Below are 23653 nucleotides of genomic sequence, written 5' to 3'. Positions count from 1 at the left end.
AATAAAATAAAATTCCCCACGATTCACTATCGCTCAATTCTGCAAGTGTTCTAATTTACTATCGCTGTTTTCTAGCTGGTCTAAAGCCACTTTTGACCTAAAGGGACACTTTTTGGTTGCTATGGACAATCTCAAGTTTCCAGGCAGAAAGAACAATATATATAACATAAAACTGCATGCAGGACATGGGCCAAAGCACTGGGGACAGAAGGGAAGTGAAATGATTTCATACAGTACTGTAATCTGTAAGATTACAGTACTGTATGTGTTATGATTTTTACATTTTTTGAATTTGCCGCCAGGCTCCGCCCCCGTGCGTCGCGACGCTCGCAGGGAACAGAGCCTGGCACAGAGAGGCTTCGGGCAGAGGACGGAGCCCGCAGATAGCGCGGGGGGACATCGCAGGATCCTGGGGAAAAGGTAAGTAACCTGCACCAGAATCCTGAGATGTAGTCCCGAGTGTGGCTCAGGATTACCGCTAATGGTTCTGAAATTTAACCCCGAGTCACACTCGGGAATACCGTCAGGGAGGTTAACCACTTCAGCCCTGGAAGATTTTACCCCCTTCCTGACCAGAGCATTTTTTGCGATTCGGCACTGCGTCACTTTGGCTGACAATTGTGCGGCCGTGCGACGTTGCACCCAAATAAAATTGACGCCCTTTTTTTCCCACAAATAGAGCTTTCTTTTGGTAGTATTTGATCACCTCTGCGGTTTTTATTTTTTGCGCTATAAACAAAAAAAGGCCATCAATTTTGAAAAACAAGCAATATTTTTAACTTTTTGCTATATTAAATATGCCCAAAAAATATATAAAAAAACACATTTCTTTCTCAGTTCAGGCCGATATGTATTCTTCTACATATTTTTGGTAAAAAAAATCGCAATAAGTGTATATTGATTGGTTTGAGCAAAAGTTATAGTGTCTACAAAATAGGGGATAGATTTATGGCATTTTTATTATTATTTTTTTTTTTACTAGTAATGGCGGCGATTTTTATCGGGACTGCGACATTATGGCGGACACACCGGACACTTTTGACACTATTTTGGGACCATTGTCATTTATACAGCGATCAGAGCTACAAATAGCCACTGATTACTCTATAAATGACACTGGCAGGGAAGGGGTTAAACACTAGGGGGCGATCAAGGGGTTAAGTGTGTCCGGGGGAGGTGTTCTAACTGTAGGGTGGATGGGCTCACTACAACATGACAGAGATCAGTGCTCCCGATGACAGGGAGCAGTAGATCTCTGCCATGTTGCTAGGCAGAGCAGGGAAATGCCTTGTTTACAAAGGCATCTCCCCGTTCTGCCTCTCCTCACCGCAATTGCGGGCCGCCGGTGAACATCGAGTTCCCGGGACCTGCGGGCACGCTCCCGCGGCGTGTGGCCGGCACCTGCCTGATAGACGGCAAATTCAAAGGGATATACAGGTACCCCCATTTGCCTGCCTGCCATTTTGCCGACGTACATCTGTGTGCGGCGGTCGGCAAACAGTTAAAGCGACTGTGCTGAAAAAAAAAAAAAAAAAGATCATTTCTGTTACCTGTAAAAGAAGGCAGTAAATGCTCCACTTTCCCAGTGCCTGGGCTATCAAACACTGCTCTGATCACTGGACCTGGTCCCCACAAGTCTCCTGGGCAGTGTTCATTTTGACATCAAATTTCAATTTAGTTTTAATCATAGTCTTTTGACTAAAATGCTATTTTAGTTTTAGTCATATTTTAGTCATCTGAATTGTTTTAGTTTTAGTCGTATTTTAGTAGACTAAAATCTCCAGTACGTTTTAGTCTACTAAAATCTAATGGGTTTAGTTAACCCCTTTGCATTGACCATACGCAAATTTGCGCTCATGGTTAAACCGGAGTGATGCCTGCAGCTACAGGCATCATCCTGTTACCGTTTTATAGAGCCAGCATTTGGCTTTTTAGTGATAACAACCAATTAAGCTAAAAGCTGCTTGGCTGTTATCCTAGGGAGTGGGAGGGGACTCCCCCCCTCCCGCCACCTTCCGCCGCTCTTCCCGGGCCTCCTATCCCACCGGGAGACCTGAGCAACCAGCGTGCGCATCTGCCGCCTAGGCTGAGACACGAACAAAGCTGTATTCGGCTCTGATCGGGTCTCCGATATAAAAACCTGAAGCGACTTCACAACGTCACTTCCGGTCTACTCGGCTGCCAATGGCGCCGATTTTTAAAGTATTCAGAATCACTGATTTTGGCGATCTGAATACTTTTAAGTGCAAAGGAGGGATTTGGGGTCTTTTAGACCCCTGATCCCTCCATAAAGAGTACCTGTCACCACCTATTACTGTCACAAGGGATGTTTACATTCCTTGTGACAGCAATAAAAAGAATAAGAATTTTTTTTTTAAAAGGAACAATGTAAAAAAATAAAATAAGAGAAAAAATTAAAATGTTTAAAGCGCCCCCGTCCCCGCGTGCTTCCAAAGAAAACTCATACGTAAGTCGCACCCGCAAATGTAAACGGTGTTCAAACCACACACCACGTATCTCCGCGATCGTCAGAGTGAGAGCAATAATTCTAGCAAAAGACGTCCTCTGTAACTCTAACCTGGTGACCGTTACATTTTCTTTAAACATCACCCATAGAGATTTTTAGGTATCGTAGTTTGTCCCCATTCCACGAGTATGCGTAATTTCAAAGCATGACATGTTAGGTAGCTATTTATTTGGCGTAACATCATCTTTCACATTATACAAAAACATTGGGCTAACTTTACTGTTTATTTTTTGTAATTCATGAAAGACTTTTTTCCCCAAAAAATTGCATTTGAAAGACCATTGTGCAAATACCATGTGACATAAAATATTGCAACAATCGCCATTTAATTATTTAGGGTCTCTGCTAAAAAAATATATATTATGTTTGGGGGTTCTAAGTAATTTTCTAGCAAAAAATACAGAGTTTAACTTGTAAGCAACAAATGTCAGAAATAGGCTTAGGCGTCAAAGGGTTCAATTGCAATTCATTATTAAAGCATTTCTCTAGAATTTCCAAACTCATTATATACTCCTGGAGTAAAAATCTAATAACATGTAGTGGAGCTGGGGAAATAAATGGGAGTGAGGGAGTGCACAGGGCAGAGAACTGGTCTGGGGAGGTTGTTATTTTATACAGTGCTAAATACCGCTACTCTGTTTCCCCGAAAATAAGACCTAGCGTGATTGTCGGTGATGGCTGCAATATAAGCCCTACCCCCCAAATAAGCCCTACCCTGTTTCCCCAAAAATAAGCCCTACCCTGAAAATAAGACCTACAAGGACTTTAACTAGGGCTTATTTGGGGGGTAGGGCTTATATTGCAGCCATCACCGACAATCACGCTAGGTCTTATTTTCGGGGAAACAGGGTACCTTTCTGGGAGGGGAAACACTTACCACATGGTTTGCCAGAACTCCCAGGCATCAGGCAGACAGAAGGAGCCTGCGTCTCTCAGCCAACACAACTTGTAAGAGGGCTGGGGCTTTAACAGACAGGTGGAGCTCAGAGGAAAGCGGAAGTTCAGGGTAAACGTCCCTCCCTCATATTTTCTTTCCCGTTTTTGTTCATTGACAAAAATTGGAATTGATTTTCAGCATAGTTTTCATCAATTGACTTAATTCAAAAGTTATTTTATGTTTCAATCTTTTTATTAAGATTTCAATTAACAATAGGACATCATAAGCATTTTTTGCATTAAAAGGGGGATCAACTCCAGAGATAAAACGATAATTCTCCCGCTCTACAAAACTCTGGTCCGGCCGCACCTAGAGTATGCGGTCCAGTTCTGGGCACCAGTCCTCAGGAAGGATGTACTGGAAATGGAGCGAGTTCAAAGAAGGGCAACAAAGCTAATAAAGGGTCTGGAGGATCTTAGTTATGAGGAAAGGTTGCGAGCACTGAACTTATTCTCTCTGGAGAAGAGACGCTTGAGAGGGGATATGATTTCAATTTACAAATACCGGACTGGTGACCCCTCAATAGGGATAAAACTTTTTCGCAGAAGAGAGTTTACCAAGACTCGTGGCCACTCATTAAAATTAGAAGAAAAGAGGTTTAATCTTAAACTACGTAGAGGGTTCTTTACTGTAAGAGCGGCAAGGATGTGGAATTCCCTTCCACAGGCGGTGGTCTCAGCGGGGAGCATTGATAGCTTCAAGAAACTATTAGATAAGCACCTGAATGACCACAACATACAGGGATATAGAATGTAATACTGACACATAATCACACACATAGGTTGGACTTGATGGACTTGTGTCTTTTTTCAACCTCACCTACTATGTAACTATGTATAAGGTAACAAAGTCAGGTACAGAATAAAACTGTCATCATGGTCAGTGTACAAACAATGGTTACAATAACATAAATGAAGGATGAGGGGTTCAGCCGTGAACCCATGGCAAGTCCATAAGTAAGTATAAGGAACTACATCAAAGTGGTCAACCATAGAGAGTCCCGTGTAGCACAGGACAGGCATGTCAAATTTTATTTTCATTCCATTTTCCTCGCTGAAAACATGCAGCTGGTGAAAATTATGATGAAACTATTTTTGTCAACGAAATGAACACTGATTCTGGGTCCCCCACAACTCCTACTGGTTCCTTCCTCTGATCTCATGTCACTCACCCTTGGAAGTACCAGTTTCCCAGCAGATTTTGAGGATCCAGTTTAATGACAAGAATGTTGTTCGGTGGCATGAGAAACTGGAAAGGTACTATATGTATCTTTTGGCTTTTAATATCTACTGATCTAATCTACAGCCCTGGGCAAAAGTTTTGAGAATGACACAAATATAAATTTTCAAAAAGTCTGCTGTCTCAGCTTTTATGATGGCATTTTGCATATACTCCAGAATGTTATGAAGAGTGATCAGATGAATTGCAGTTAATTGCAAAGTCTCTCTTTACCATAAAAATGAATTTAATTCCCCCAAAAAAAACATTTCCACTGCATTTCAGCCCTGCCACAAAACAAGGAAACACGTGCAGTCATCATTGCTTTGCACAAAAAGGGATACACAGGCAAGGATATTGCTGCTACTAAGATTGCACCTGAATCAACCATTTATTGGATCATCAAGAACTTCAAGGAGAGAGGTTCACGAAGAAGGCTTCAGGGCACCAAAGAAAGAAGCCACTTCTCTCTAGGAAAAACATCAGGGACAGACTGATATTCTGTGAAAGGTACAGGGATTGGACTGCTGAGGACTGGAGTAAAGTAATTTTCTATGATGAATCCCCTTTCCGATTGTTTGGGGTATCTGGAAAGAAACCTTGTTTGGAGAAGAAAAGATGAGAGCTACCATCAGTCCTGTGTCATACCAATATTAAATCATCCTGAATCCATTCATGTGTGGGGTTTCTTCTCAGCCAAGGGAGTGGGCCCACTCACAATTTTGCCATGAATATAGCCATGCATAAAGAATGGTACAAAAACATCCTTTGAGAGCAACTTCTCCAAACCACCCAGGAACAGTTTGGTGATGAACAATGCCTTTTCTAGCATGATGGAGCACCTTGCCATAAGGCAAAAGTGATAACTAAGTCGCTTTGGGAATAAAACATTGACATTTTGGGTCCATGGCCAGGAAACTCCCCAGCCCTTAATCCCATTGAGAGCTTGTGATCAATCCTCAAGAGGCAGGTGAACAAAAAAAACCTTTGACACTTATGAAATGCTTGTAATTGTACTTCAGTATACCATAGTAACATCTGGCAAAATTACTTAAAAACACTGAAGCCGCAGGCTTTGTAAAAATTATTATTTGCGTCATTCTCAAAACTTTTGGCCATAGCTGTAATTTTACAGGTAACCGATATAATAATTTTTTGTGAGCTTTAAAGTGGTTGTAAACCTGTTTTAGGCTATCCAAAAAAAAAACAAAAAAACTGCAAGATAAAGGCATAATGAGCTAGTATGCATAGCATACTAGCTCATTATGAATGACTTACATGAGAACGAAGCCCCCGCAGCGGTCCTTCTTCACCGATCCGGCGGCCGACCTCTCCTCAGGGACTTACTTTCGGGTATTGCGGCTCCGGCGATGTGATTGGCCAGAGCAGCGATGACGTCACTCCCGCGCATGCGTACGGGAGCCACCGGGAACGGCACAGTGCAACTGAAGCAACGGCGCGTACGTGCCGTTGCTTCAGTTCGCTTAAGTGCGCATGTGTCTATGAAGTTGGCACATGCAAATACAGGGATATCTCCTAAACTGTGCAGGTTTAGGAGATTTCCAGTACAGCTACAGGTAAGCCTAAATATAGGCTTGCCTGTAGTATAAAGTGGTTGTAAAGGGTTTACAACCACTTTGAAAGCATACAGTTATGCTTTAAGGGCTTGTTCACATTATGACATATTTTGTGCACGTTTCCCACACTACATTCCAAATGCACTGGTTGTGCTATCTACTATGGGGGTCAATAGATTCCCGATACCCCAAACACAGATCGCTAATGCAGTGTGTGTGCCTGCCTGCACCATATCACATGGTACTGCAGTACCATGTGATCCAGTGGAAGTGTGTTTTTAAAAAGAGTGCATGCACTACTTTTGGTGTGATCCAATACGATTTTAGGCCATTTAAATGAATGGGCTGGTAAGGTCGTTCTTTGTTTTCAGTGCAAAAAATAAAAACACCAAAAGTGATCAAATACCACCAAAAGAAAGCTCTATTTGTGGGGAAAAAAGGATATACATTTTATTTGGGTACAACATGGCCACACAATTGTCAGGTAAAGTAACGCAGTGCCGTATTGCAAAAAGTCCTCTTTTGCGAAGCTTGATATGTAGGGGTTCTAACTGACCGGTGACCTGCCCTAATTTGCACTCTTGTTCCAGAATTCCTACATAGTAACAGATGAAGTTTTCTGACCTTACCTGCTCTTCTATGAAAGTCAATGTTGTCTTCTATGAAATGGTGACACTGATAGCTGCTGACAGTACATATGAAAAAGCACTCTTTTTTTTTTTTAATCTTTTTGTGTGTCTTAGATAGAGCAGGCTATCACAGAAGAACAGGTATTGGAAACTTTATGAAAGACTCACAAAAAAACCCAATCTGAGAGTTGTATACGGTTCATGAATCCTAGATAGCGGTCTCCTTTACCACATACATGTAAGGCACTATAGCAAAAGCAATAAAGGAAGTTTAAGAGGACTGCATGTTTTCTGTTTGGTACTGCAAAGCCTGAGATACATGAAACAGAGCTTTCTGTATAACATAAATAAGGGCTGTACAGATAAAAAGTTTCTTTCATATGATCCTCTATGCTAAGGTATACATTGATCTTTTTGTAACCCTGAATAAAAGACGAGCACAACCATGGCTTCCTCCATAGATATAGTACAGTGAGTGATCATAGCCAACCCACGAACAGGAAGCATGAGATTGGCAGGATCACCAGGTGAAAATTAAGGGAAAGGTCCTAAAAAAAGAAAACAAATGCAGCCATCACATCTAAGAACAAGTAAACTGCAATATATTACATTTTTGTGTTTAGACATGTTTTAAAAGAGAAGTATGGGTTTGTTTTTTTTAAAAATCATACTTACCTAGGTGGATACAGCATCGATCCGATGCTGCATCTGTCCCCCACCTTCTCTATGACTGAGAACTGGACGATCAAACACCGCTAATCGCTCAGTACTCCCCGCCACTCCGAGCAGAGAGCTGGTGACAGTCACCGCTGTCTGCTCTGCCCCCTCCCCACACTCACTGGAGTGCTGGGCTGTGGAGGGGGCGGGAGTGGCTGGCTCAGGCTCTCAGTGGCTCATTGAGGGGTTGAGCCAAGGTTCCTGGATGGGTCCTGACCATATATTCACAATCTTTTCCCAGCCAGGACCGGCTCAGCCGACATCGGGCTTCAGCCGACATCAGGCTTCATGAAGATTGCTGTCGGCTGACAACGGATCATAGGAGTGCAGAATGAACTGCACTTCTGTGATCCACCGGAGAAGTACAGCCAAATGAGCTTTAGCTGTACTTCTCCTTTAATAGCAGATTGAGAGGCTGGAAGAGAAGAAAATGCTAAATTGAATATTCAGCTTCTTTCATGGCCAGACAATTACCGTATTTATTGGCGTATAACACGCACTTTTTCCCCTGAAAATAGGGGGAAAATTGCGGGTACGTGTTATAGACCGACAACGTACCTCGGAGGGGAAGGAGGGGGACAAGTGCCGCTGGAAATCACTGAGCCGTCATCTCCTTTCCACTCGGCTCTCAGACACACAGTCCCGCCACCATCATTGGACCATGTTCTGTCTATCACAGGAGCTGGTCCAATGCCGATTTTGGAGACGGGACTGTGTATGTGATTGTCGACTGAGAGCGAGGAAACAGATGACGGCTCAGTGATTTCATCCGAGATATGGTGAGCTGCATTGAGGGGGCAGATGGGAGCAGAACAGGCTGCAGATGGGCACACAACAGGCTGCAGATGAACACACAACAGGCTGCAGGTGGGCACACAACAGGCTGCAGATGGGCACACAACAGGCTGGGCACACAACAGGCTGGGCACACAACAGGCTGCAGGTGGGCACACAACAGGCTGCAGGTGGGCACACAACAGGCTGCAGATGGGCACACAACAGGCTGTGCACACAACAGGCTGCAGGTGGGCACACAACAGGCTGCAGATGGGCACACAACAGGCTGCAGATGGGCACACAACAGGCTGAAGATGGGCACACAAAAAAGTTTTTTTCCTGAAACTTCCCTCTTTAATTGGGGTGCGTGTTATACGCCGGCGCGTGTTATACGCCAATAAATACGGTAGTTAACCATACGCTTTTACACATAAATTAAATAATTCAAAACATAGTTTTGAAGTGGTATTAAACTCAAAACTAAAAATGTCAATTTATTGCAGCAAGTCTGTTATTGTTCAATTTCATTTACCAGACCAAGCTGTCCATCAAAAATGGCAGTTAGAGTGTTGAGGCAAACAATTTACCACTGACTTACAATGGGGCAATTTAGTTAAAACCTTTATCCCAAAAGGAAAAAAAGCTGTTGCTGTAACTGTTTAAAAAAGAATTATGTAAGAGAGCTGCTGTCGCGTTCCGAGGACACTCGCGCACGCATGTGCTCATAAGGGACTCCACGGTTCACAGATGCGCCAATGCGCATGCGCAAAGGAGTGTGCGTGGCCGCGGGAGCACACCCGTGCGCGCCTTTGGTGCCAGACGGCCTATTTAAGGAGTGCACTGACATAACAGATGCTGACCGATCTTCAGCTGTTCCAGTACCCATCCCTGTGATTCCTGCCTTACCTGCCTGATACCTGTTGCTGAACCCGGACTTCTCTTGACTTGCTGCTGGACTCTCCTATATCTCCGATTACTGGTTCCTGATTCCGGCTTCCCATTTGACTCTGCTCCTGCCTGATGATTTGGTACCTCGCTGCCCACCTGATTCTGAACCCGGCTATCCCTTTGACTTCGCTACTGTCTCCTGTTTGGCTCCAAGCTGCCTGTCGAGTTCCTGCTACTCCGTTCCTGTGACCTGCTGCGACTTCATCCCCAAAGTCGCATCTTCTTTCTCAAGCTTCCAGGGCTGCATCTGCAGACACTCGTGTTCCTCCTTTCCCTGGGGTCCTTCTGTTTCCATCCTCAGTGGGACCCGGGTTGGAGATACAAGAGAGGCCGACCTGGTCACTTCAGACTCTGACCAGGTACGTGACAGTATCGGTCAGCCAGCCATGGAGTCTGAAAGGGAGGCCTCACCCTCTATGGACATCTGCCGATCAATTTCTGCACTAGCTCATACTGTACGGAATCTTCAAGAAAACCTGGTCCGGATGGAAGAGCGTCTACCGAACCTGCTTGATGTCCCACCTGCCTCAACCCACCTTGCTCTTGTGAGTTCTTTTGTGCAAACAGACTTTAGCTTGCTCAGTAACACTCTCCTTCCTCCTGAACCCAGAGTGTCCTTGCCTGAACATTTTTCTGGAGATCGCAAACTATTCCGTACATTCCAAAATCCCTGCGAACTTTATTTTTCTTTGCTACCTTGAACCTTCTCTTCAGAGAGCATAAAAGTGGGATTTATCATCTCACTCCTACGAAATTACCACTTTCCTGGGCTCATCGTCTTAGGGAACATCATGATCCGGCTTTGTCAACCACTGATTCTTTCTTCGCAGCCATGTCCCAACTTTATGCGGATCCTTTCCTCCAGCAGACTGCTGAATCCACACTTGGCAAACTCCAACAAGGCTTAAGACCCGTAGAGGACTATGTAGCTGATTTCCGTGTTTGTAGTTTAGATACTCAGTGGAATAAAGCTGCTCTCCACCATCAATTTTGTCTTGGACTCTCTGACACATTAAAAGATGAACTTGCCCGTGTGGAAGTACCATCTTCTCTGGAATATCTGATCCATCTTGTCATCCTAATCGACCGTCGTCTGCGTGAAAGGCAATCCGAGAAGGCCGATACCAAGTCATCTACAACCGCCAGAGTTTTTGCTTCTGTTTCTACAGTCACTTCCAGGATACCAAGGGTACCCCTCAGGGATAAGGAACACCCCGAATCCCCCCCGTAGAAGCTTCCCAAGACCACCTCTGTCTTCTTCAGAGCGCCTCCAGCGACTTCTTCATAGACTGTGCCTTTACTGTGGAGTGGCAGGCCATTTCATTCAGACTTGTCCTATAAGACCTGCCAAGCCCGCTCCTACATCACCCCACATGATGCATCTTCGTGGGAGGGATCTGTTACACCTTCCTCTTCCACTCCAACTCCTGTTGCCGGGAAGGACTATTCTTGTAACCACAATTATCGGGAGCCAGCAGTTGCTTTGTGGACTCAGCCTTTGTTACCCTACATCAACTCCCTGTATGCACCAAAAGACAGGGATTTACTGTGCATCTTGCGGATGGCTCTGGTCTCAAGTCTGGGCCTGTTATACAAGAGACTGTACCCATCCTCTGCCAGACTTCCTCGGAACATCAGGAACTTCTCTGTCTGGATGTCATAACTTCTTTCATGTTTCCTGTTATTCTTGGACTACCTTGGCTGAAGGCCCATAACCCTCTGGAGATCTCTCCTTTTCTTCTAATCATTGTCAGAAACATTGCTTCCCGGAAAAGTCTGTTAATCCTGCTTCTCTCCTCAGTATCCAGTCTGACTCTGAAACTATGAAGTTGGTACCCTTAGCATACCATGGATTCCTGGATGTGTTTAATTAAAAGAACGCGGTTACCCTTCCTCCTCACAGGGCTTACGATTGCCCCATTGAACTTTTACCAGGGGCAGAGATTCCCTTCGGCCGAAAATACCCTCTCTCGGAACCTAAACTAGAGGCCTTGCGTAAATACATAGATGAAAGCCTGGAAAAAGGTTTCATTCGGGCCTCTTCCTTTCCAGCAGGGGCTGGTATCTTCTTTGTGGAGAAAAAGGATCACACCCTGAGACCCTGTATCGACTACCATGATCTTAATAAAATAACCATCAAGAACCGGTATCCTCTTCCATTAATTCCTGAGTTGTTCTATAGATTGCGAGGAGCACAAGTATTTTCCAAGCTTGATCTGAGAGGTGCCTATAATTTGGTTCGAATCAGGGAGGGAGATGAATGGAAGGCTGCCTTCAGGACATGCTTTGAGCATTTTGAATACATAGTCATGCCCTTCGGTCTCTGTAATGCCCCAGCCACCTTTCAGCACCTAGTAAATGATGTTTTTCGGGACTTCCTTGACCTGTTTATAATAGTTTATCTCGATGACATCCTTATCTTCTCTGAATCTATTGAAGCCCACCGGACCCATGTGATGAAGGTGTTGAGTCGACTTCGGGAACATCACCTCTATGCCAAGGCAGAAAAGTGCGACTTTGAAAGACAGTCAATACAGTTTCTGGGACTTGTCATCTCTGCTGATGGTATCTCCATGGATCCCCAGAAGGTCGCCGTTGTCTTGGAATGGCCAGCTCCTACAGACCGAAAGGTAGTCCAAAGGTTTGTGGGATTTGCTAATTTTTATAGAAAATGTATTAAGAACTTTTCTTGCATTATCTCCCCTATTACACTTTTGACCAAGACGCATGTTTCCTTCCTGTGGAGGACAGAAGCACAAGCATCTTTTGAGCAGTTAAAAGCCTTATTCACCTTAGCTCCCCTCCTAAAGCACCTGGACCCATCCTTGGCCTATGTTTTGGAGGTAGATGCCTCTGAAATCGCTGTAGGGGCCATATTATCGCAGCAACAAGGTCCTAAATCATTACTCCATCCTGTGGCCTTCTACTCAAAGAAACTGAATTCATCTGAGAGAAATTATGATGTAGGGGATCGGGAGTTGTTGGCGATCAAAGCTGCCCTTGAGGAGTGGCGTTACTTGTTAGAAGGTGCTCTCCATCCTATACTCATTTTCACCGACCACAAGAACCTTGAGTACTTGAGGACAGCTAAAAGACTTAGACCACGACAGGCAAGATGGGCACTGTTCTTCTCCTGCTTCACATTTCACATAACTTTCTGCCCTGGTTCTAAGAATGGTAAAGCAGACGCGCTGTTGCGCATGTTCCATGATCCTGTTCGTCCCTCAGAATCAGACACCATCTTACCAGCCAAAAACTTTCTCTTGCTTCAATCAGATCTGATGACCCAGATAAGAGCTGATGTGATGGAACACCCCCCTTCTCAAGACTTATTACTCCAGCTAAAGGACGGACTCTATTACCACGATGAACAAGTCTTTGTCCCGGAGCAGTTTAGAGTTTCCGTCCTAAAGCGTTGCCACGATCATCCTTTGGCAGGCCATTTTGGGATTCACAAGAGCACCGATCTAATTTCCCGTTCTTTTTGGTGGCCAGACTTGATACAGGACTGTAAAAAGTATGTCAAATCCTGTGTAACCTGTCAACACAGCAAGACCGATCGAGCCAAGACCTGAGGTCTATTGGAATGCCTTCCTGTGCCTAAGAAACCATGGAGCATGATATCCATGGATTTTATCGTTGAGCTCCCTCGATCTGAGAACTTCACCACCATATTTGTCGTGGTCGACCGTCTTACCAAGATGGCACACTTCGTACCCTTACAAGGAACCCCTTCTGCCACAGAGACTGCTTCCACATTCATCCGGGAGATTGTGAGGTTACATGGTATTCCTGACAACATCACCTCTGATCGAGGGGTACAGTTCACTTCCAGATTTTGGAGATCTCTCTGTGAAGCCTTGAACATCGAGCTCCGTCTGTCCACTGCTTACCATCCTCAAACTAATGGACAGACGGAGAGAACTAACCAGACTCTGGAACAATACCTGTGTTGTTTCTATTCGTTCTCTCAGGACGATTGGTCATCTCTTCTTCCTCTAGCGGAATTTGCATACAATAATTCCGTCCATTCTGCTACGAAACAAACACCCTTTTTTGCAAACTATGGTTACCATCCTTCCTTTTTGCCTGAAATACCTGTGGAATCTTCTGTGCCTGCTGTCCAAGATAGATTGAGTTGGTTCAACTCCAATAACAAGTTGCTTCAGGACACTATCTCTAAGGCTCAGGCAAACAACAAAAAATTCTTTGACAGAAGGAGGAGGGGTAACTTGAACCTGAAACCAGGAGACAAGGTATGGCTATCCACTGCTAATTTGAAACTTAAGTGTCCTTCCAAGAAACTCGGCCCGAAGTACCTGGGGCCCTTTCCTGTTAAGAGAAGGATCAATTCTGTGGCCTTTGAGCTGATCTTACCAAGAAACCTAAAGATTCACCCTGTTTTCCATATCTCTTTATTGAAAACTACAGTACCCAACCCCTTTCCCAACCGGGATCCGGAAAATCCTCCTCCTCTGCTAGTTGAAGACAGTGAGGAGTTTGAAGTAGAAGCTTTTCTTGATTGTAGAACCAGGAATGGCCAGACACAGTTTTTGATTAAGTGGAAGGGCTATGGCCCTGAGGACAATTCATGGGAACCAGCTTCTAATGTACATGCCCCACTAAAGGTACAAACATTTTTTCAACACCATCCAGAGAAGAAGCCCCTGAAGGGCATCCGAAGGCTGCCCGCAAGGAGGGGGCAATGTAAGAGAGCTGCTGTCGCGCTCCGAGCGCACTCGCGCACGCATGCGCTCATAAGGGACTCCACGGTTCACAGATGTGCCAATGCGCATGCGCAAAGGAGTGTGCACGGCCGCGGGGGCGCACTGACTTGTAACAGATGCTGACCGATCTTCAGCTGTTCCAGTACCCATCCCTGTGATTCCTGCCTTACCTGCCTGATACCTATTGCTGAACCCAGACTTCTCTTGACTTGCTGCTGAACTTTCCTATATCTCCGATTACTGGTTCCTGATTCTGGATTCCCATTTGACTCTGCTCCTGCCTGATGATTTGGTACCTCGCTGCCCGCCTGCTTCCGAACCTGGCTATCCCTTTGACTTCGCTACTGTCTCCTGTTTGGCTCCAAGTTGCCTGCTGAGTTCCTGCTACTCCGTTCCTGCGACCTGCTGCGACTTCCTGCATCCCCAAAGTCGCATCTTCTGTCTCAAGCTTCCAGGGCTGCATCTGCAGGCACTCGTGTTCCTCCTTTCCCTTGGGTCCTTCTGTGTCCATTCTCAGCGGGACCCGGGTTGGAGATACGAGAGAGGCCGACCTCGTCACTTCAGACTCTGACCAGGTATGTGACATTTACCTGGTGTTCAGCTTTAATTTGTCCATCTAAGGCTGGCCATACATTATACAACTTTCTTGTACAATTTTCCTTTAGATTTACCAAAACCATATAATATGAGGTCAGACCTAAACACTTTCAATTTGTATGCAATTAGGCCCTTGGATTACATAGTTGAAGGTAAATCTAAAGGAAATTGAATAAGAAAATTGTATAATGTATGGCCAGCTTAAGTCTGCTAGTACATCTAAAGCCTCGTACACACGACCGGATTTTCCCCAGACAAAACGTCAGAGGTCCGAAGGGCGTTGGCCAGGAACTTGTCTTGCATACAAACAGCAAGGAATTGTCGGCCAATAAACATGAACATAGTGACATACTAGATGTACTACGAGACTACAAAGAGGAAGTTCAATTGTCATGCGACACCCTTGGGCTCCTTCTGCTAATTTTGTGTTTGTAGAAGTTTGGTGAGTGTTGATTCGCGCTTTTCATTTTGCGCTTTTTAGTTTATTTCTGAATGGCCGTTCATCAACCAGCAGAGGAGATAACATGTTATTTATTATTGGCCTTGGAGTTATTGCTTTGACCCAAGTCCAGTCCAGGAACAGGAGGAGGAGGAGTTCTTGGGCTAAAAATTGGTTGCTTTATTAATCGTGACCAATTATGTCATATGCCTTTGCTGTGGGAGCTCCAGAAGAATAATCCAGATGTTTTTCGGAATTATCTCCGATAACGGACCCCTGCTTTCACCAACTCTTGGCATTGTTGACCCCCTATATTAAAAAGCAGGACACACACATGAGGCTTTTATTTTATTTTTTGGTTAATGGAATAATGGAATAATGATTTGATTTGTTATATTTTCTATATTTTTGGATGCATAGAATGCACTTTTTGGTTAAGTTCTATTGGCAGATAACATATCTAATTTTATTTGTTTTTTTTTTTTAATGCACAATATAAAAATTGTGGAGAATAATACTTGGCTATGTGTTTTACTTCAAATGACAGTTTGGGAGTAGGCAGTTACATTTTAAAAAATACAATGTAAAATTAACAAGGGACACCAACATAGTTGTATCTTTGATCTTAAAAACTACGGGATAATGGTGTTGTGGTAACTTGCCCCCCCCCAAAAAAAGACAATCATATTATTCTTGATATTACTAGAAAAAAAAGCCTTTGAAAATACGTTTGGCGGAACTCCATCAGTATCAGCAGTAAAGCAGCTTCATTATTATCCCATTAAAGAAGAATAGAATTGTGCGCTGCATTTGGAGATTTCATAATTTGCCACGTCACGAATGTTAATTCTCCATTACGAACGCTTGTTTACAAGACCGACTGCTTCTGGCTCATCCTTGCTTCCGAGCATGCGTGTTTGTACTTTGGACTTTTGTCCGACTGACTTGTGTACACACGCTCAGAAAATCTGACAACAGACATTTGTCCACAGAAAATTTATATACCTGCCATCCAACATTTGTCCACGGAAAGTTGGCCAACAATTGTCTGATGGAGCATACAAATGGTCGGATTTTCCGCCAACAGCCTGACATCACACAATTCCCATCGGAAAATCCGATCGTGTGTACGAGGTTTAACAATTCTGCTGTCCAAAGGTGTCTCTGTTGCTCTTCCAGTGGAGTTGAGAAACCCTAAGGCAAGAAGTGTGTTACTGGCTGGATTACCAGTTGAAAATAAAGGAAAAAAAACCTAAAAAAGTTGATGCACCCATCACATTCAGTGATTGGTAAAATGCAATATATTGTATTTTTGTTTTTGGGTATAATACCAGTTTAACCTCAAAAAATGCCCCAGCTATAATACATGTAACTTGTTTAACCACTGTATAAGTTATCACTGTATATACCATTCATTTTCCTTAACTTCTATTAAACAGACAAATTATCTCACTTTCCACTATGTAGAGCCAATCCAAAAAAAAGCTAATTGATCTTAATTTATTACTCATGTGGGTTTGCAAAGTTATACTGAAATTAATGATTCCTAAAATGCTATCACATAATTAGTAAAAATATGCATTACTTCAGTTTAATGTAGACGAATGTGTTGCTAACTGAGTGCTGATAAGTTCAAAAGCTGATATCACTACATATTTCAGTGTTTATGTAGCAATGCTTGCGTAGCAGGCAATCCAGAAGTGTGGCTTCCAGCAAATAAGCAACTTCTGTTAAACAGAATTTTAGTACATCACTTTCTGCAATACAGAATATCCATGCGTCACGCATTTTTACAAAGTTTATATTTAGTGCTAAATTTATTATATAGAACCATATGATAGCAAACTGCCTAACACAATCTCAGTTCTGCTGGAAGAAATCATAAAAGCAACCACCCATCTGTTTAAATTGGTATTAAAGTATAACTAAAGGCAAAACCTTTTTTTTTAGTATTGGATGGAGTGGGGAGGGATTAGACCCTCTGTCAGGTTTTTATTGCTGTCTGTGTCCCCGTTAGGGAGATTCACCCTCTCTATTTGTCCTGTTTACTATTATCATCCACAGTAAAAACATAAATAAATAAAATAACAACCAAATTTTGGGTTGTCCCCAGAAAAGTATATAAAGTGGACCTTCAGTCATTTTTTCATCTTCCCATCTATTAAATCTTCTGCCCTTGTTATTTTAACTTTGGATAGTAAAACATTTTCTTCTGCCAGTAAATACCTTATACAGCCCACTTCCTGTTTCTTGTCTAGTAAAAAGCCTAGGCTTATGACATCATACACAGCTCTCTCTCTCGAGAGAGAGAGGGAGAGAGAGAGAGAGAGTTTGCCAGGAAGGGAGGGGGGATGAGTCGTAAGAGGGCCACTGAGAGCTGCAGAGCTACACTATTATATACAAAATGAAAAAAACAAACAATTGAACCAAATAGTTACCATGATTTTCCCTTCCTGGTGCCACTCCATGGCAGCATACTAGCACATGTATGCTGCCATTTTGGTGCAAGGAAGACCAGATATTTTTATCAAATAGTTACCATTATTTTCCTTTCCTGGTGCCAATCCATGGCAACATACATGTAGTTGTATGCTGCCATGTTGGCACCAGGAAAAAAGTTTTAACCTCAGATATACTTTAACACTTTTGCCATCACTTATATCAGCAGCAGGGGTTTTTACACACAAGTTCAACTGTGAATTACTCTATAAAATATAGTGTTTGATCATATTTTGGCTATTATTATCTTTAACCAATGAAAGATGGCTACAGCATGGCTCTCTCATTCCAGGAAGGCGTCCATGGACGTCTTTCCAAAAGCACGCCCCCCCGTGCGCCCCTTGGGGAGCGTATCTGTTGAGCTCTGTGATCTCTGTCTTCAGATCAGATTGGGATAAAGAGCCAATCACAGAGGCCCTTTACCATGTGATCAGCTGTGTTCTATCACAGCTGATCACATGTAAACAGACATGCTGGTTATCGTCATTCCTTTCCTCACGCGCTGTCACAGCATGAGGAGGGAAGAGCCGGTAACTAGCCAGTGTCACAGGGGACATGTACACAGATAATCAGGGCACTGGTTATCAGTGCTTCCACATCAGTGACAATCATTGCTCATCAGTGCTGCCTATCAGTGCCAGCAGTCAATTAGTGCCTCCCCATCAGTGCCGCCTATCAGTGCCCGTTGGTGCCACCTATCAGTGCCTCCTCATCAGTCCCTGCCTATCAGTGCCCATCAGTGCTGCCTATCAGTGCCTCCTCCTCCGTGCCCATCAGTTTGTCATTCCTGGGTGTAGAGTTAGCCAGGAATCTCAGATCTTAGTAGGTAAAAAAAAAACTACAATGTGGCTGATGGATTGAAACTAATAAGGAAAATTAGCACAAAATGGGAAATGTCACCCTTGGCAGCCACTTTGAATTTTTTTTTCATACACTGCTAATAATAACAATGTTTAATTTTTTGCTGAATTCCTTTTCAGCAAATCTGTCAGAGCATTTATTGTGACCCTAGCCTAATCTTTTTCTAATCACATAAGCAAAAAAAAACTAGACTTAAGCTAAATAAATTGGTCATCATAGTATTCTACACCTGTATAAATCCATCTGTAAGATAGAAAGTGAGAAAGGCAGCACAGTGGTTTAGTGGTTAGCACTCCTGCCTTGCAGCACTGGGGTCATCTGGTTGACTCCCAACCAAGACACTCTGTGGGGTTTCTCCAGGTACTCTGGCTGCCTCCCACACTTCAAAAAAATGTTGGTAGGGTAATTTTCTCCTGTCTAAATTAGCCAATGTATGCATATTAAGAAGGGACTTTAGAATGTAAACTTCTTGAAGACAGTGGCTTAATAATAAAGGAGAACCTACTGTGAAAAAATACCATACTTGTCAAAAAATCTTTCATTTAAGGATAGCAGATTGTGTTAAAGTGGGCTTGCAAAAAAAAAAAAAAAGTAAGCTAGTGTAAAAACTTGAAATTTGGAGTGAAGTGCCCACACAATGTGATTTATCTTGGAATTTCCTAGAAAATAATTTTGCAGTTTTCTGGGATCATTAGTTATGTGATATATGAGGTTGACTTTACCTTCTTCCCTGCCCTGGGCTGTATAGAGATCTTGCTCCTTCAAATTTTTCAACAGCACAAGTGGTCCAGAATATTCAGACACCACCAGGCATGTACTGGCTATCGGGACTAGCGGGAGTTTCCTGGTGGGCCGTTGGATCAGTGGGCCGGTTTTCAGACATCCCAAGTCTCCCACGAGGTTGTCAGGATGGAGAGCGGAGAATGGGACCGGTAAATATGTAATTTACGGGCCCCTTCATTTTCTAAATTGGGTACAGTGTGCTGTCGCTACTGATCACTGCTGTGTCCTGTGAAAACTGAGCAGAGTAAACTGTGTTTACTCTGCTTTAGTTTGTGAATGAACAGGAGCCGCTGTCTCATGTCCATTCATCTTCAATGCTGAGAAAGGGACTGGGGAATCTGTGTCCTCAGTCCCTTTCTCTGTCTCAAAGGGGAGATGTCAGGGGTCTGTTTAGACTCCTGATATCTCACCAAAGCCCTCCAACAAGGCTGATAAAAAAAAATACAATAGATATTAAAAAAATTAAATTGTAAAAAAAATTCTAAAAAACTAAATTGTAAAAAAATAACATAAAAAAACTATTGTTACCACTCCCCCCTGCCCTACCAACACTGCCCACTGCCCCAACCCCCTCCCCCCAAAAAGCATTGTGAAAAAAATGTATATGTAAAATTAAAAACTGACACCATCCACTGCCTTACTGACACCGTCCACTGTTCTACTGACACCGTCCACTGTTCTACTGACACCGTCCACTGCCACATACCCTCCACTCCCTTCCCCAGAAGCACTGTGAAAAAAATATTCTAAAAAATTATAAAAAACAAAACAAAAAAAAAAACAAAATTGTAAAAAATTTACTTACAGTGTAATTTTTTTTGCGCAATTACGCATAGTTTATATACTGTTTTTTGTGTGTGTTTGCAAAATTAAAGTTGACCGGTCTGGATGAAGTCCAGGGCCAAATTTTTGTCCAAGTCCAGCCCTGGACACCACATAGCAAATACTGACCAATAAACCAAAAATTTCATACTATTGACTTTTATGGTGGCAACATTATTGTACAAATAATATCACAGTAATTGACTCTTGTTTATTAATATTGTCCATGTATTAAAAAATAGGAAGGTAAGGTATAAAATATACAGGCTCCTCCGCCAGATACAGCAACAAATATAATTTTATATCACAGATCATCTAAATGGTGTAAACTACCCTTTCAACAGCTACTCTAAATAAATCTTCCACCACCCACTTGCGGAGCACTGCATGTACCTTCAGTGATTTTGTGTATACTGTAGTAATGGCTGGGAAAGGGTAGTTACTATTGTTTAGGGGATTTATGATATAAAATTATATTTGTCACTGTATCTGTTGGAGGAGCAGGCTTATTGTTACCCGACCTTCCTCTTTTTTATATATGTGTATTAATAAACAAAAATTTTTTTTTAAAGCAGAACTAAATTGTAAATGGGCACCACAAACCAAAAACACTATTAAATTAATGTTTAATATTCAAAGCAAACTTGCCCACCTATGTCTCCATGTTTCATTTTGTTGAGAAATCACTTTGAAAAACACCCCCATAGCATTTGGCCATCTTGAGTAAGGGCAGCTTATTCATTTAGCAGTTACTCCCTGGAATCCATCTGCCCTTAACTTAGGCATGCAGACAGGAGAAGGTGCTTATCTCTTTGTGATCTCTTGGTTCAGAATGCAAGCCAGCACACATTGGGCAGTAATAATCCAAAGCAAGCTGGCCCAGAATAATGATATGAGCAATGCTGAAAAACATGCAGGAAGACAAGAAGTGATTGAAGAAGATTGCAGAAGATCAGTAGCAGTGAGATGCAAAAGAAGATAGAAAAAAGGAGAAAACAGTTGGGGGGGGGATTTATAAAGGGTATCATAGACACCATTCAGAATTCCATTGGGGTGCAGCACCAAAAGGATGCTTGCACCCGATTCATGTACCTGTCACAAATAGGTACATGAATCTATGCCTGTCTGTATTAACCTCCCTGGCGGTTTTCCCGAGTGTGGCTCGGGGTTAAATTTCAGTACCATTAGCGGTAACCCCGAGCCACACTAGGGATTGCATTGCAGAATCCTGGTACAGCATACTTACCTTGTTAACAGGATCCTGCGATGTCCCCCCCGGTGTGCCCTCCACCAGATCATGCTCTGTGTTCCGGGTTCCATTCTCTTACTAGCGTTGTGATGCATGGGGGCGGAGCCCAGCGGCAAATTCAAAAAGTACAAAAAACACATACAGTACACTGTAATCTTACAGATTACTTTACTGTATCAAATCATTTCACCTCCCTTTTGTCCCCAGTGCTTTGGCCCATGCCCTGCATGCAGTTTTATATGATATATACTGTTCTTTCTGCCTGGAAACTGGAGATTGTCCATAGCAACCAAAAAGTGTCTCTTTACGTCAAAAGTGGTTTTAGACCAGCTAGAAAACAGCGATAATAAATTAGAACACTTGCAGGATTGAGCGATAGTGATTTGTGGGGAAATTAATTTTATTATTATTATATTATTTTTTATAATTATTTATAGTTATTTATTATATTATAATTTATGGTTTTGTGTTTCAAACTTTATCATACCCGGGATGTCTATAAGGCTCTTGTTTGGACAGATTTAAGTGTGTTATTCCAATTCCAATATACAATATAAAACGCCAAATTTCTATTCAAAACAATGTACCGCTTTGAGATTCAAAAATCTGATATAATCATACCGCCAGGGAGATTACGGGAAGAGAGTCCAGACTGGACACTCCTGCCTCAGTGCACTCCCTTCCTCTCCTGCCACTGTGCTTGTCACGCTGACAGCGCACGGCTGGGGTGTTGTGATCTACAGCGCACGGCAGTGCGCAAATCCATAGCCGCCATTCGCCGCTGTCATTCAAAAGTGAAGCCGATCTAATAGGAAGATAGTCTCATAGTTCCCCATCAGGCTCCGCCCACCCCAGTGACAAGTCGATTTTAAAATATTAGCATTGCCCATATTTGGTTAATGACGTCACCTATATCCCCGTTTACATTTAGCTTTCAGCTGGGGAACCTCCCGGCAGATAGCTAAATGGGTCTGGGATGTTGTACAGCAAGCTAACATATACACGACACCTTCCCAGCACATGCACTGCTCAGTATGGGTACTACCATACCTCTGTACGCCAGCACAGAGCTGATCTTAATTACTGCCAGTTTCTTAATTTGTCACTGCCAGAACAAGCTCCTACAGTGGCCGTAGTAAGAACTACATGAATTTGCAGCACATGTTGGTAATGTTACAGACACTGGCGCAAATGCTTGCTTGAATTGGGCACACGTAGTTCGTAGCCTCCCTGGCGGTATTCCCGAGTGTGGCTCGGGGTTAAAATTCAGTACCATTAGCGGTAACCCCGAGCCACACTCGGGATCGCATTGCAGGATCCTGGGGCGGCTTTACTTACCTTGTCCCCGGGATCCTGCGATGTCACCCGCAGTGTCCGAGGACTCCGTCCTCCTCCGAAGCCTCTCCGTGCCAGGCTCCGTTCCCTGCGAGCGGCGCGACGCACGGGGGCGGAGCCTGGCGGCAAATTAAAAAAAAAGTAAAAATCATAACACATACAGTACTGTAATCTTACAGATTACAGTACTGTATGAAATGATTTCACATCCCTTTTTTTTCCCCAATGCTTTGGCCCATGCCCTGCATGCAGTTTTATATGATATATACTGTTCTTTCTGCCTGGAAACTGGAGATTGTCCATAGCAACCAAAAAGTGTCCCTTTACGTCAAAAGTGGCTTTAGACCAGCTAGAAAACAGCGATAGTAAATTAGAACACTTGCAGAATTGAGCGATAGTGAATTGTGGGGAAATTTATTTTATTACTATTTTTTTTTTTTTTTTTTAATTATTTATTTTTATTTATTATATTATAATTTATGTTTTTGTGTTTCAAACTTTATCATACCCGGGATATCTACTAGACTCTGGTTTGGACAGATTTAAGTGTGTTATTGTTAAGAATTACAGACCTACAATATAAAACGCCAAATTTCCATGCAAAATAATTGTACCGCTTTCAGCACCTAAAATCCGAAATAATCATACCGCCAGGTAGGTTAAAATGTAACTAATGCCCCGTACACACAATGGGAAATTCGGCCAGCAAAAGACCGTTGAGAGCTTTTGGTCGGAAAATGCGACCGTGTGTATGCTCCATTGGACTTTTGCTGGCCGAATTTAAGCCAGCAAAAGATTGTGAGCAGGTTCTCAATTTTTCGGTCGGAAAAAGTTCCGATTGGAAATTCCGATCTTCTTTAGCAATTCCTATGCACAAAATTCCTACGCATGCTCGGAAACAATTCGACGCATACTCGGAAGCATTGAACTTCATTTTCATGGCTTGTCGTAGTGTTGTACGTCACCGTGTTTTTGACGGTTGAAAGTTTTTGTGTGACCGTGTGTATGCAA

At 43.0% G+C, this 23653-nt stretch overlaps 1 protein-coding gene across 1 annotated transcript in view; it reads left to right on the top strand.

The window, feature by feature from the left end:
- Positions 1-23653, top strand: part of PDGFD (platelet derived growth factor D) — a 392123-nt gene that overhangs the window by 303589 nt on the left and 64881 nt on the right. The gene's annotated exons all lie outside the window — the stretch shown is intronic.

This window comes from Aquarana catesbeiana, linkage group LG02, assembly GCF_042186555.1.
Source record: "Aquarana catesbeiana isolate 2022-GZ linkage group LG02, ASM4218655v1, whole genome shotgun sequence".
Classification (NCBI taxonomy): Eukaryota; Metazoa; Chordata; class Amphibia; order Anura; family Ranidae; genus Aquarana; species Aquarana catesbeiana.
Note: the sequence above shows the minus strand (reverse complement) of the source record. Positions and strands in the feature narration are given on the sequence as shown.